General features: G+C 45.1%; 1 protein-coding gene across 1 annotated transcript in view; it reads right to left on the bottom strand.

The window, feature by feature from the left end:
* The window catches only part of LOC138579901 (piezo-type mechanosensitive ion channel component 2-like), a 2,232,767-nt gene that overhangs the window by 1,333,228 nt on the left and 883,186 nt on the right, over positions 1-16,353 (bottom strand). The window lies entirely within an intron of this gene.

Below are 16,353 nucleotides of genomic sequence, written 5' to 3'. Positions count from 1 at the left end.
GGAACTGCATGCCCTGGTGCAAAGAGTGGGTAACATGGAGAGTAGGGCGGAGGAAGCGGAAGGACGCGCCCGGAGGAACAACATCCGCATCGTGGGTATACCGGAGGGAACAGAAGGCCACAACCCCACAGAGTTTGTCGAAAACATGTTGCTACAGGTGATAACCGGAGGAGCTCTGTCTCAAGGATTTGCCGTGGAACGGGCACATAGGGCTCTGACGAGGAGGCCGCCGCCAGGCAATCCGCCTAGGCCAGTCATCGCCAAGATCCTTAACTATCGGGACCGGGAGAGGATTCTGGAATACTTTCGCAAAGGTGGAACAATCAAGCGCGGGGAAGCAAACATAACAGCCTACCCGGACTATACCCTGATGGTGCAGCGGAGCCGAATGAACTTTGGAGCTGTTAAGAGGAGACTGAGGGAAGCGGGCCAGAAATACATGCTACTTTACCCGGCGAAATTGAAGGTCTTTCATAAAAACAGAATTTTATTTTTTGACACTCCGGAGGATGCCATGGGATGGTTCGACACGCAGGGTTGCCCCCAGGAGTCCGACATCCAGCCGCAAGGAGGAGGCGGTCGAGATAAGTAAAGAATAAAGGGGTGCATTGGAAGATGGTGCCGCTTGAGACCATGGGACTTGAATATAGTCAATGAGGCGGTCTGTTAGCGTATCGGACCAGAGTAGAATAGACAATGTATTGTGTGCACTGTGACTGTTGCTTTATTGAGGAGCCCCGCAGGGCTTGTCCTCACACCCCCATTTAGTATTAGTATTAATAGTTAAGCGGCCATTAGGGCGGCTACACCCTACTGAGCTCTGAGCGTATTGGTCAGGGCTAGATGTGGGGGTGCCTGAGATCCAGGGATGGAGCTGGGCAACAGTTGAAGAGGGAGTTGTTGGGGAAGGGATGGGCGGGGGGAGGGGAGGGAGGAGGGGAGTTTGAGGTGTACATAGTTTTAGTTAGCTCAGTTGGGGTGTTGGGGTGTGTAAGTTTAAATATGAGCCTTTGTGGAAGTACTATTATTGAGAGTCTGTTTGGTGTGGGGGGGAGGGCTGCGCAGAGAAAGGAAGGGGAACCATTGACAGACCATGGGAGACCTTAAGATATTAACATGGAATGTTAGAGGGCTCAACAGTTACTTGAAGCGTAATAAGGTTATGTTGTACTTGAGACGACAGAAGATAGACATCGCCTTGTTGCAGGAGACACATCTGACAGGCCAGAAGATGGAGGTGGTGGGGAGGAAATGGAAAGGGATAGTGGTTGGTTCATCGTACTCTGCCTACTCAAGGGGAGTGCTTGTCTGGGTGGCGCCGCATGTCCCATTTAAGTTAACTGAAGAAATTGTGGAAGCAGATGGGAGGCTGGTTATGGTTAGGGGGCTGTTAGAGAACTAAGAAGTATGCATAGTGAATACATACGCCCCTAACCAGAACACGGCGGCATACTTTAGGACACTGTGTACCAAGTTGAGTGTGTGTGTGGGGGCTGCAGTGATTTGGGGAGGGGATTTCATTTGTGTCTTGAATCCAAGAGTAGACAGGTCGGATGGGGTGGCGGCCAGGCCCAGCCCAGCGGCTAAAGGGTTACAGACGATGCTAGCAGATTTTGGCTTGGTAGATGTGTGGAGAGCGAAACACCCTGATGGGAGGCAGTACTCGCACTATTCGGCCCCACATCAGCTACACACAAGGCTTGATTATATTTTTGCCACTCCGGACGTGGTTGCTGAGAGTAGTCATATAGATTACAAAGCGAGGGTTCTCTCGGATCACTCGCCCCGGGTCCTCGGGTGGCAATATTGCCCCCCTAGGGCGCAAATACCGACGTGGCGCCTCCGGGCAGAGGCGCTCAAAGAGCCAGTTTTCAGGGAGGACATAAGAGATGAGATTACCGCTTACTTCGAGGTAAATACTGGCAGCGTGCAGTCAGCGGGCACGTTATGGGAGGCCTTTAAGGTGGTGATGCGGGGGATTGCCATTGCGAAGGCAAAGGGGTTGCTGGGTGGAGTCCTGGCTGACCTACACGTGGCTGAGATTGAACTGGAGAAAGAGCTGGAAGGAGGTGGGGCAAATACGGAGGAGATACTCAGATTACAGCAGAAGTGTGTGGAATACTGGGACAGGCTCTGTAATTTAAACTACAAGAAATATATAGAAAGGCAACATGCGGGAGGAGATAAAACGGGCCGGCTTTTAGCGTGGTTGTATAAGAGCGAAGCCCCTAGGTCCCCGATTCGAACTGTAACCAGTGAAGAGGGTGAGACGGTGGACACTCAAGAAGGAGTGAATAGGGTATTTGCGGAATACTCTACGGCTTTATACGAGGGTGATGAGGGGAGCAGCCGAGAGGAGATTGATGAGGTATTGGAGGACATAGGTCTGCCCAAGGTGAATGACGAGGAAAGGGAGGAGCTTGATGCACTGATCACTCTTGAGGAACTGAAAGAGACTGTGAGGCAGTTGCCCACCAGTAAGGCCCTGGGGGCAGATGGATTCCCTAGCAAATTCTATAAAATGTATGAGGAGGAGGTGCTCCCACCCATGCTAGATATGCTCAACGAGGCGTTTGAGGCGGGACGGTTGCCGGAGTCACTTAGGGAGGCGATCATTATACCGCTCCCCAAGCCCAATAAACCTGGACATAGTTGTGGCTCCTACAGGCCCCTGTCGATGTTGAATCAGGACAGCAAGATCCTGACAGCTGTTTTGGCCAACAGAATGCGGAGAGTGATCGGTAAGCTAATTCACCCAGACCAAACGGGCTATGTCCCGAGTAGGAATATCACTCACAATCATAGACGACTCCACCGAGTGGTTGAATGGGGGTGCAGTTATGACGGCGAAATGGCGATTGTGGCATTGGACGCAGTCAAAGCGTTTGATTCTGTGAAGTGGCCGTGGTTGCTGGCGGCCCTGCGAGGGTATGGTAAGGGGCCAGGCTACATTAGATGGGCTGAAATGCTATATAGCGAACCGCTAGCCAGGGTCCGTACGGGTGCAGTGGTGTCGTAGAGATGGCAGCTGGGCAGAGGCACTCGGCAGGGGTGCCCATGGTCCCCGATGCTGTACATTCTGGCCCTGGAGCCCCTGGCAATATACCTCAGGCAACAATACGAGCCGATCGGCATCGAGGTGGGAGGGGAGAGTCATCTCATATCCTTGTACGCAGATGATCTGTTATTGTATCTAAAGTACCCGGAGGAGAATCTTCAGTATGTTTTGGAGGTGATGGAGCGGTATGCCAGGCTGTCCGGTATAGCGGTGAACCCTCAGAAATCTTGCCTATTCCCGCTAGGCAGGTACGTGGGAAGGCCTATAGAGAGGTTACCTGTGTTGCAGATTCCGTGGGCGGTGAGTTCCTTCCGCTACTTGGGGATAGATGTGTATCATTCAATTGAGGAAGAACACAGGCGCAACACTGAAATAGCCATAGAAAAAAATCGGGAAGTGCATGAGGTTTTGGGAGAAGTTGCCCCTAGCGATGATGGGCCGAGGTGCTATGCTTAAAATGGTGGTCCTGCCTCGACTTTTACATTATTTCAACAATATCCCTTACATGATCCCTAAGAAGTTTTTTGTTAAGCTGCACAGTATGTGCAGAGACTTTTTGTGGCATGGCACCCGAAACAGAGTTGCATTATGGAAGCTGCAGAACTTCTATGAGAAAGGCGGTATTAAACTGCCTAATTTTGAGGCTTATTATGTAGCGGCACAATTGCAGTACGTGGCTAAGTGGCTCTCTGATGAGGAGACCCCCGAACACAGGTTGTTCAGGAGGAACTGTGCTCCTTTTTACTTACGGGAACTGATCTGGGTGGCTAGCTCGGACATGAGGGAGCGCCCTAAAATGCTGTTGTTGGGATGGAACATGTGGCGCCGAGCCTGCCTAATGATGGGGGACCCTTTCCCGTGTGACCCGCAGATACCGCTGGTCGCACTGGCAAAGGCGGACAGGCAACTGCAAGTAATCATTAGGACTTACTGGGAATCGGTGGGTCTAGTCACCTTGGGAGATATTTGGCAGGATGGGGCTATTATGGAGTTGGTGGAACTTGGGGCAGCGTCGGGATTTCACGTAGGCCAATATGTCACTTATCACAGGGTAGTACAGGAGATCCGGAGTAGGTGGCCTGAAACCATATTGGCGGAGGAGCCGGACACCACCGTCAGGGTGATATACGATACATCAGAGGGTGGGCATGAGTTGTCCAGGTTGTACGAGATGTTGATGACTAAGATTGGGAAGGACCTGGTGCATTTGAGATCAGAATGGGAAACAGAGATGGGAGCCCCGATGGAGGATGGGATGTGGGAACGGGCCTTGGGATATCATAAGAAGGTGTCGAGAAATGCCAGGTTTAAACAACTACAGTTGTACATAACGCACAGGGCGTACATGACCCCTCGGAGAATATCAAGGTTCAGAAACGTTGGGCGCCAGACTTGCCCTAAGTGTGACGAAGAGAATGCAGACATGATACACATGTTCTGGGCGTGCCCGGTAATTGAAGTCTATTGGGGTGAGGTGGCACAGAAACTAGCGAAGAAGGGGGTCACACTCATAATAGACCCGGCCTGGGCCTGCTTGCTGGGGGGATATCCCAGAGCGCGGAAACGCAAACATGTTGGAAAATTGAAAGACTTGGCATATATGCTCGCGAAACGAAGGATCGCTATGGGGTGGAAGGAGCGTTATGGGGGGCGCAAGTGGAGGTCTGGTGGAAGGACTTACAAAAATGGGCGGAGGCTGAAACAGTTGTGTGGCAGGAGGCTAGTAACTCGGGGGGGATGAGGAAATGGGCTCCCTCATGGCATGGAAACTGTTGATAGCTGAAATGTTTGGAGCAGTATCGGCCCCAGCAGAATCCGAAAGCAGCGACGCCCTGACACATGGAACAGACACAGAGGGCGAGGTACAAACAGGCTCATAAGGGGGGGGGGGATGGGGAGTGCAGTGTTTTTGTTGTTAAATGTTTTTAATTATGTTCATTGTAATGTTGTTTTGTTTGAATAAAATCATTTAAAAAAAAAAGGGTGTGGAGGTGTCGTGACTCCCCTCGGACCTTTCGTGCCAAAATGAGGTGATGAAGCGTTTACCCATAGGCTCACCTGATATATAGTGAGGGCAAGCTCTCCGTCCTGCTTCTCATCATCAGGGGCGCTTCAAGGTGACCCAGGTGCTTCACTGGTCCCTGGATGTGGCGGCCCAGGCCAGCTGTGACCAAACCACTTTGTGAAGGTAGGAGTCTTTAATGATGATTATTGTTCATATTAGTTCTTAATGTCTTGTCACATGATTAGAGTCGTATCCTTAGTAATGTCTCTTTCACCCTTATAGGTGATGGCCCAGCGGAGCCACAGTACCGGTCGAAGACCCGAAGTGTTCCCAAGAAGATGATAGGTTGGAGTCTTAAGGTAAGCGCTCGATGGAGTGGGGCGCGGCCTCAACAATTGCCCTTATTAAGTTTCTAATCTGGTTTGTTCTTTTCCTCCTGCAGGGATAGGCTGGCGGTGCTTGGAGAAGAGTCGCAGTACGCGGACCTGTCGGCGGGAGAAGGATGTCTGCAACCGTGAAGAAACTGACCGTGTGGAACTCCGGAGTTGGTATCCGAGCTGCGGGTCAGGTAGGAGTGCTGCCGCTAGTTGTATTTTAAGCACCAGGTAAGTGTGCTCTGGTCGAATGCGGATGGAGTCACTGCAAGCAGGTAAGAGGTGCTTCAGCGACGACTCTGTTGGTTTTGATGGAGAAAACAGGTAAGTGGCGCCTCCGCGATGGTTTTGCTGGAAAACAGGTAAGACACTTCTTCGAGATGGTTTTCGCTGTCGCTGGAAAACAGGTAAGAGGCTTGCCCGAGATGGTGCCAATGTCGCTGGGAAACAGGTGAGAGGCTTCTCCGAGATGGTGCCAATGTCGCTGGGAAACAGGTAAGAGGCTTCTCCGAGATGGTGTTGCGGTCACTGGGAAACAGGTAAGAGGCTTCTCCGGGATGGTTTCACTGGAAAACAGGTAAGATGCTTCTCAGGCGGCGGTGAGCGTTACGCTGCTTGGGCAGAGTAACGCGAAACGTTGGCCTGCGGGCGGGGCAGGCTTAAATAGCCTGATCCTGGACACGCCTTATTGCTCTGCTAGATGGTTCCACCCTGCCACTCCCAGAGGATGCTGCACGTGCAGCTTCAAGTATTCCTATGGTCACGCCCGGCCCATTAGCACGTGGAGGCTCAATATGAAATGGGATAGCACGTGCCTAATGAAAAAGGTAAGCAAAGCACACTTTCTTATGAGCCTGGCACCAAGGGTGCCAGGACTGGGTCCAACTGGACCCTTTAGGGGATGTAAACTGTGGCCCCTGCCCAGTGGCCATGACAGATACGAGAACATCTGTCAACTATTGGGAACCAGGATGCCAGATACCCGTTGGCCACACACTGCAAACAGTTCTCAGATGGACAACAAAAAAGATTTATGGGTATGGCAAAGGTTACATTACTGCAGAGAGGGGGCAACCTGGGCAACCTGGAACTCAAATTGAGGCAATTAAAAGCACACCTCATTTGTCAATATAGGACAGTATCCACAGGGCTCAATACGGATCATGATTTATCGGTTTTCTAATGAATTTTCTCCTTATTAACTTGGACATATGCTCTGTATATAATGTCTCAAATTATATAAGCAATGTATCTGACCACAAGGTCTGGAATTTTGGTACATCTTGATATGTCTAATAGGAACTTACATAAACAGACATGCATGTCAAAGAGATTTCAGTGATAGCCAATTTGGGTTTGCATTAATTTGTTCTGTTGGGTATGCGTCAATGTCTATGTTATTTATTCCGTACCAGAGAATAGCTTGGTAATTATGTAATGCGCACAATATTGTGACTAATGTATGCCAAGGGTTGGCCACTGGTATATGTGGAAGTGCACTTTGTCACATAGAAGTGATGTCTTTAGTACAAATGATTTAAGGCATAATGTTCGAATGTACATTTTCACTCAGCACAATGTCATCAGCTATACTAAATGCATAACATTTTAATTACCAGTCCCGGGAAGCACTCCTGTTGATCATTAGGTTTAGAGATTGCCTAGCACCTGTTCAGTGGGAGGATCGGAGCAGCAGTTCTTCAAATAATTTGGTACAATTAATCATTGGCTTTGGCACGGCAGTGATCGCCAAATATATAGATGAATTTAGAATGAGATCATTGTTTGCACTTCGTGCAGCGATAATCAGCATGTCATTATACCAACTTAATGGCATATGTTTAAACATCACACCAGTATTGTGCATGTCTGAATATGATGAACAATACAAATTAACTAATCATTCAGACTTAATGTGATTCCATTTAATTAAACAAGTCTCTGTGCTAAACACTAGCGCTATGTCCTTTGCGATCACTGCAAAATGGCCACCACTCGAGTATAGCTATGAAATCAAATAGTGATGGGCTAGTCTTCAAATGCAACAATATAACTCACAGCAAGGAAAGCGTTACGCTTCCTTGACAATGGGTTCAGTACGCTGAAAGGCTAGGTAAGTGCAGCAATGCGGCTGAGATATAGATCAGTTTATGACTGCTAACGTTCTTTTTTTGAGGATTGACAAATGTCAAGGTTATCAGCACCCACCTAACTCAGTTGCTTTGTTATTTTTCTGTTTTGTGGCTCAATTGGTCCGGTTGACAACTGTGAATCGATATCCTTACTTGTGTGAATATATTGGGGATTGTAGACCTCTCCTTTACGCAACAGCGATGAAACAATAGAGATACAATTATTTTCATACAGTGTTTGTGGAGTGAATACATTATTTAATAGCAACACATTTTCCATAAAATTATTTTTATTCAACAGATATGAAATAGATGAGTATGGGATACAGCCCACAATACCAATACGTAAGAAGTGAGTAACTAATTGAAAATGAGTCAGTGATAGCTTAACATTGAGCAGAGGATTAGGTTGGGTTTTATTGAATCAGTGGCACTGCATACGCCACACTAATTGATTATGATTAGGTGTACCTTTCTTTCTGAGATAGATCCTGAATTTGACGGGCACTGAAGGTACACTACATTTCTTACACACAATTAAATACAAATGTTGTGACATTGAGCATGTAACCATGATGCCCAGTGCCTAACTCCTTCTCCTCTTTGATTTCTCTTTCTCTTTTCCTGTTTGTTTGTGCATTCATCGATACACAAATTTGGTTGTGTCAATAATTTGGCATTTTTGTGCATTGTATCTTTCTATTTGTATCTATCCATGAATGGTGTCAATTAATGTGACTCATGCTAATTGTTTTTTCAGTTATGTTACCATGACGGTACCTAACCTCGATGTCACCGGATGTGACACTGGTGTGTGCATGTATACAATCTTGCACAGTCTCTTAATTTGAATGTGCTTTGCATATGTTACTTTCATTCAGCCTCAGATGAAGAGCGTGCGCTCGAAACACGTGTCAGGCTAACAACAATACATTAATTCTGAAATATATCCGCATACTTGCGACTAACGCAACATCAATACTTGGACATTTTGCGCAGTGTGAATGTACCCATGTGTTTGTATGCGTTACTGACTGTGGTGTATGGAGCAGTATCCCCACAACCACATTCCCCTGCTGCGCTTTGTTTATTATCTTACACCTGCCTCTAATGCCAGGCAGTTTACAGTGTCTGTATTAGCGCTCGGGTCTCTAGCCTTTTCTGCTCTGGTTTTTCAACATACAGATATCCACATCACCATGCAACACAGCTATATACCCGATAAAGAAATCAAAGGGTGCGTCATGGAGATTTATACAGGATTTACACCCTCTAAATGATTTAGTGGAGGCAGAATTTCCCTTTGTACCTGTGATGCTGGAAATGCATTGGAGGGATAGGGCCTCCCTGTCCTTGTCCTGTAGTCCTTTTTCATTTGTGTTCTGTATTGTTTTCTGGCCAGGAGTCCATGTGGGACTCCTGGCAGTGCAGCTCTTCCTGTTTTTGGTTTGGTGTACAGACCCATGGGATACCCTTATGGACACATGGGTGGGGGTACAACCCTCTGCACCTAGTGTATGTTTTTGGGCACCTGTGTGTGGCCCACAGAGCATGGTATGGGCTGGTGGCAGCTCCATGCTGAATTTGACAGGTGCTCTGAGTATCCTCCATTTTGGGATACCCAGGCCCTGGCATTGGAATCAGTTGATTCCTGATTCCTAATAGGAATCAAGATGGCCCCTGTGGCTTTGCTTTCTATTGCCTATTACTTTGTTTTCCCAAAGTCCTGGGAAGCCCTGACTCTGCCCCTTCCCCCTAACTGGCTTTTGGGTGGAAGTTCCATATATGGTGTTGTTGTGAAGTCCATGCCAGACTGGCTAGAGCTTTCCCAGTGACTTTATGTTGTGGGTCCACCCTGTGGGTGGGACCTGGGTGAATGGAGTGTGAGACCAATATGCACTTCTTATTGTGGATGTCTAGTTTCTGGTGTTTGTACAGAGGGAGATGAGTGGGCACAACTAGTGTTCTTTGTTTGGTTGTTGAATTACTGGTGTTTGAAAAAAGTATTTGGTCCTGTCGCCAGATGCCTCCCCGTTTGCGGGGGGTGTTAGGAAATAATAATATACTGGTGACTGGATTGGTTATTCCAGTCTGCTGGAAGGACCTGTGTGGGCACTCCCACTAATCGTTACTTGAATTCATTCAGTTATGCATGGATATACGTTGAAGAATCTTGACAAACTTAATTGGTTTGAATATAGGTATATTTATTATTCAATTTTTTTCTCTAGTAGGCCTCTTGCAAACATTTTATCGTCCAATGCATTTCTGTCTATTCCAGACCTTCTTCAGGGACTATTATCAATGAAAATAATAAAAAATAAAAATAAATATATAAATAACGTATCCATCAACATATTCATTCAAAAGTGAACCAAACGTATATTACACGTATTATTCAAAGTTTGCAGTGCAATAACTGTTGAAAAATATACCTGTGTTAATGTTGCTTTGAAACCTTGACCTTATTTGTGCATTCTTTCTTGTGGAAAAATTCCCAAATTTATAGTCCACTTAAGCACTTTCACTTTTCCTTGCTGCTGTCTAACATATATACTCCTTGTATGGCAATTCGTATTTGGTGATCCAAATGGTGAAAAATATTAAATTTGGTAGGGTTCTAGTCCTTACTTAAAGGAAACATTTAACTGTTAGGGTCTCGTCTCCCCAAATGGGGAGTCTTACCTGTTTGGATGCAATACTGAAGCAGCAGGGCACCTCGCTCGCGTGGACAGAATGACTGAGACAGCCCTGCCCGAAACTGGTATGAATGCAGTGTGTAGTGTAGAATGGCTGGGTACTTGTCCCAATACATATTCCTTGTTGTGAGTGTCTGAGAGGGAGGACAATGGCATGAAAGCACTGAATGCCTGATTGGCTGACTGACTGCTGAATGCCCTTCTGAGTGATTGGTTGCCCGAGTATGACTCAGCAGAATGAATGGGAGATCAACTAGTATATCTGGGTGTCAGGTACTGTTAGGATACAGTGACATAATCTGAGACATTAGGTCTGGGGAAAATTAGTATAGAAAGGTTTTTGGAAGTTATTATGAGTTTAATTTTAAAACAGCCAATTTTGCCCTTAACATTCATTGCAGTCTATGGAGAATGCCCCAAGCCAAGATGGAGGTCCTCAGTCTAAGTTCTGATTGGCTGGTGATTGTTTATAGGGAAGACAATGAACATTCTAAACTGCCTTTCATCGTCTTTGCCCAGCTGAGAGGTCGCGTATTAAGCTGCTCCTGCTTAACTTGTTCAGGGGTTTCAAGTTTCAAGCGGTCGAGCGGCTTATTTGGAAAAGCAAACAGGAATCTTGCGGAGATTCATTTTGGCACTGAACAGGAGTAAGAAGATTTCGAGTTATCCAAGAAAAAAGAAAGGTTTCAAAGACTCTCCACAAGATAAGTCCTTTTAAAACTCAAGACTCTTTCTATAATGTCATTGTAGAAGATTTAATCTGATTTTCAAGTTCATATGAAAAATATTTACTAAGAACTTTATTGCTGTCGCATGTTTGGCTTTGTTACGCTACGTTTTCTATCAAGCGCGTGGTTTTTCCGTTAACAGAAGCCTGCGCGTGAGAGACTTCGCTTGAGTATCTAGCGCAAGCTCTTTGGTTTTGCGTGATACTCTTGTGCGTGTGTTTTTTACCCGCGGTTGAACTTCAGCGCGTGTGCTCGCATATTGGATTAAGCGCGTGTGGATTTTTACCCGCGGTTTGTCGTCAGCGCGTGTGCTCGCATATTGGACTAAGCGCGTGTGGATTTTTACCCGCGGTTTGTCGTCAGCGCGTGTGCTCGCATATTGGATTAAGCGCGTGTGGATTTTTACCCGCGGTTTGTCGTCAGCGCGTGTGCTCGCATATTGGACTAAGCGCGTGTGGATTTTTACCCGCGGTTTGTCGTCAGCGCGTGTGCTCGCATCTTGGACTAAGCGCGTGTGGATTTTTACCCGCGGTTTGTCGTCAGCGCGTGTGTTCGCATCCTGGACTAAGCGCGTGTGGATTTTTACCCGCGGTTGAACTTCAGCGCGTGTGCGTGCTTTCGTTTAATCGCGTGTGGATTTTTTCTGTGGTTTAATCTACAGCGCTTCAACGATCTTCACTCAGTTTGGATCCCTATGCGAGTTCAAGAGATTTCTACGTGAGATTTTTGACGCAAGTTTCAAGAACTGTTAATTTAAGTAAAAACACTCTAAAAAGAAATTTATAAGAAGAAATATAAATACTTTCCAGAAACACTAGAACTTCCATTTACTTTTAATGAACTTAAGACTTTGTTCTAGCTTCTTGAGTTTAAAGAAGATTACCTGCAAAGTTAATTTCACATTCATGGACCTACTAAGAAGGCTGAATGATCGTTGAGATTCAAGTCAACTAGTAAGGAAGTCTAGTCAGCTTATCACTTCTCTGGGCATATTGTAGAGAAGTTCCAGGTATGGTTTTTACTTTATTTGGTAAAGGATATTGATACTTAAGGTTAGTATAGTGCCTCATGAATAACAAGGTGTATTATATGTTTATGTTTTACCACAGGTGAAGAACCAGCTAGTCTTAGCTTCCAGCCTGGTGTTTGTTAATTTGTCCCTTCCCCCTTTCCCCTGGAAGTGAGGTAAACTGAGCAGTTTATAGTATCAGCTCAGAGTGCCACATTTTGGGTGGATTGTCGGGGGCTCAGCAGCTTCTGCAGACACCAGGATCTCAGCCTGACAGAATGAAAGGCCAATAAAAAAGAAAAAGTCTGCCCAAGCTGTATGAACCCCGACGAGACAGCCATGGAGGCGTTGGGAGAAATGGTTAGGGAAATTAGAGAAGAGTTACGGGTGGCTCATCGAGAATACTCAAATCTTAATAAAAGAATAGATGAGTTAAATTTAAAGGTAACACAAATACAAGAAAAGGAAGTTTCGGAAGGTGCAGGAAACCCACCTGAGCTAGTGAGTGTAGGGGAAGAACAAGAACCTAGACTTTCAAGGGAAGTGGTGGGTGGTTTAGGAACTTTAGTTATGCCTGTTCCTTTGGCTGCTCCTGAGCGTTTTTTGGGAGATCCGAGAAAGTTTCAAATTTTTCAGACTCAGTGTGAATTACATTTCTTAAGTCGTCCCGAGTTATTTTCAACGGATGCTTCCAAGGTCACATTTACATTATCTTATTTATCAGGAGAAGCATCTGCGTGGGGAAGTCTCTTGGTGAGTCAAAAGAGTTTGGCTTTGAATAATTATTCCCTGTTCCAGGCCGATTTTAAAAAGATGTTTGATAAGAGACAGGTATCTCTAGAGGTAGATGGAGAACTACTGGAGTTGCGTCAGGGAGGAAAGGAGTTGATTTCTTATATCACTCAATTTAGAACTTTAATTTTAGAGAGTAGATGGCCAGAGGAGAAGAGGGCTTCCTTATTTTATCGGGGCTTAAAAGATGAATTGAAAGATGCTTTGGCTGGTGTTTTGGAACGACCAACTACTTTAGATGCTCTAATTGATTTGGTGGTTCGGTTAGATTTTCGTTTAACCGAAAGACGTTTAGAGCGTAGACGTTCTCAGGGGGAAGTTAGGTTTCCAGGAAGAGTAGAGAGATCTAAGGTTGAGGTGGTGAACAGGGAAGTTAAGTCAAAGGGAAATGAGCTGCAGAGTCGGGTGAGAGGTCCGTTGTCAAAGGAAGAGAAGACAAGAAGAAGGGAGAATAATTTGTGCCTATACTGCGGTAGGAGTGGTAATTTCCTTGAAAACTGTCCTTTTACCTCCAAGAAGATCTTCAACTCTTCAGGCAGAGTACAACAAGTTGCTAACACGATACAGACAGCTGTTCCTCATATAACTGTGAACGTATCCTTAATGTTTGAAAAGAAAATCTTAGGTTCTGGGCCAATTATTATTGATTCAGGGGCTACAGGAAATTTTATGGACAGAGGATTGGCAAAGAGTTTAGGTGTTCCTTTAGTGGCTAAGAAAGAAGTTGAGCAGGTAAGGGCAGTTGATGGTACATCTCTTTCTTCAGGTCCAATCACTCATAATACAGAGGTACTTGAGATGGAGTTAACTGGAGGTCATAAGGAAACTATCTCTTTTGAATTAATTGATGCTCCAATCTTGAAAATAATCTTGGGTATGCCCTGGCTTACTCTGCATAATCCTAGAATTGATTGGAGTGCAAGAATTGTATCCCTAGAATCAAATTTTTGTAAGGAACATTGTTTCTTAGGGAAAAGTCATGGAGAGGAAGAAAGATTTGTGAATTCTGTTTCGTTTTCACTTGCAGAAAGAGGGGCAATAGGTTTTGATGTTGGAGCAGTAGTGGGTGAACTTCCTACTTGTTATCAAGATTTTTGGGATGTATTTGATGAAAAGGAAGCTGGAGAGTTGCCTCCTCATAGACTGTTTGAATGCAGGATAGATTTGGAGCCTGGAGCTATTTTACCTAGCAGTAGGGTTTATGCCCTGACAGAAAAAGAGAATGACTATTTGAAAGAATACTTAAAGGAAAATTTGGCTAAGGGTTTTATTCGGCACTCTCAATCGCCGGCTGCCTCACCATTGTTTTTTGTGCCAAAATCTGACGGTTCCCTCAGAACTTGTATAGATTATAGGGCGGTAAATAGAATGACAGTAAAAAATAGGTATCCGCTCCCTCTCATCTCTGAGATGTTAAATCAAATTCAAGGTGCCACCATTTTTTCTAAATTGGATTTAAGGGGGGCTTATCATCTGGTACGAGTTCAAGAGGGGGATGAGTGGAAGACGGCATTTAAGACCAGATTTGGCCTGTACGAGTACCAAGTGATGCCATTCGGTCTTTGCAATGCCCCAGCGGCTTTTCAATTTTTTATCGATGAAGTTCTTCGGGAATTTCTTGATATTTTTGTTATTGTTTATATTGACGATATTTTGATTTTTTCCCAAAGTTTGGAGAAACACAAAATTCACGTTCGACAGGTCTTGAGAAAATTGAGAGAGAATAATCTTTACGCTAAATTGGAGAAGAGTCAGTTCCATACGAATTCGGTGGAATTTTTAGGTTTTGTGATCACTCCTAGTGGTCTGGAAATGAATCCGAAAAAGGTGGAAGCGGTTCGTGATTGGCCTATTCCAACGAAGGTGAAGGAGATCCAGAGTTTTTTGGGATTTGCCAACTTTTACCGAAGATTCATTGAAGGCTTCTCCAGTTTGGTGACTCCAATTACTCGACTTTTGAAGAAAGGAGTTCCTTTTGTTTGGGACGTTAAGGCTAATGAGGCTTTTAAAGTATTGAAGGAGAAATTCATAACTACTCCTATCTTAATTCATCCTGATACTTCCAAGCCATTTTTTGTAGAGGCTGATGCTTCCAATGTGGCAATGGGAGCAGTGTTGTCGCAGAGGCATAATGTTACTGGACAATTGCATCCTGTGGCCTACTTTTCTCAGAGGTTCTCACCAGCGGAAGAAAATTATACCATTTCAGATCGCGAGCTTCTTGCTATCAAAGCAGCATTTGAAGAATGGCGACATTTTTTAAAAGGAGCACGTCACACTGTGACAGTATTAACCGATCACCGAAACTTACTCTTTTTGAAGACAGCAAGAACTCTGACACCTCGACAACTAAGGTGGTCTTTATTTTTTGCAGATTATGATTTTATAGTTACTTTTAAGCCAGGAAATCAAAATAAAAAAGCAGATGCTCTGTCACGACAATTTCCAGAAAGTGAAGTTAAGTCGGTTTGTGAATCACTTCCTCTGATCGCTCCAGAACGTTTTGTTCTTGCTGGAATTGAGAAAGAAAACGAAATCTTTAAACAAGTACGAGAATCCATATCTGAGAGACAACTTGAACATTGGGTTCGTTTGGATCCAGCTCGCAAGATTAAAGATGGTTTACCTTATCTGGACGACAGACTCTATTTACCATCTATTGAACTTAGAGAAAAGATTTTGAAGGAATGTCACGATTCAGTTCTGGCAGGACATCCAGGATATCGAAAAACACTTGAGTTGGTCAGAAGACATTTTTGGTGGGAGAAAATTCGACAAGATACTCTTAATTTTGTTAAGACCTGTGAAGTTTGTGCTAGATCTAAGAACCTCATCGGAAAGCCTTCTGGGTTATTGGAACCGTTGCCCGTTCCACCGCGGCCTTGGTATTCAGTGTCTTTAGATTTCATCACGGATCTACCACTAGATAAGGGGTGTACATCAGTATTGGTTGTAGTGGATTTACTCACTAAAGAAGCACATTTCATTCCAATGAAGGGAGAGGTTACCGCTGATAGTTTAGCTCACAGTTTCTTACAAGAAGTAGTTAAACTGCATGGAATTCCCAGTCAGGTCATCTCAGACAGAGGGTCTCAATTTATTTCTAAATTTTGGAGGGCTTTCTGTAAGAGATTGGGAGTTGAGGTATGCCTATCATCCGGTTACCATCCCGAAACCAATGGGCAAGTGGAAAGGATAAATCAGGAGTTGGAGAAATATTTGAGATGTTATCTACAGACAGGGGAAGAGTGGGTAGATATGTTGTGGGTGGCAGAATTTGCATATAACAACTGTAGTAAGGATGCCACCTCAATGTCTCCATTTTATTTGGGACGAGGTTTTCATCCTCGTTTTCTTAGTATAGAGATCGATTATGATGCTGAAAACCCGGAAGTGGAAAAGAGACTAGAGATCATGAAAAGAAATTTGGAGAAGGCAAAAGGGGTGTTGGTGGAGAGTAAACAGAAATATAAAAGATTTGCGGACCTTAAAAGAAAGACTAGTCCCCAGTATAGGGAGGGAGATTTGGTATGGTTATCAACCAAATTTTTGAGAA

The sequence above is a fragment of the Ambystoma mexicanum genome, chromosome 3p, assembly GCF_040938575.1.
Source record: "Ambystoma mexicanum isolate Mex_15411 chromosome 3p, UKY_AmexF1_1, whole genome shotgun sequence".
Classification (NCBI taxonomy): Eukaryota; Metazoa; Chordata; class Amphibia; order Caudata; family Ambystomatidae; genus Ambystoma; species Ambystoma mexicanum.
The sequence above is the reverse complement of the archived record's forward strand: the minus strand, read 5'-3'. Positions and strand labels throughout refer to the sequence as shown.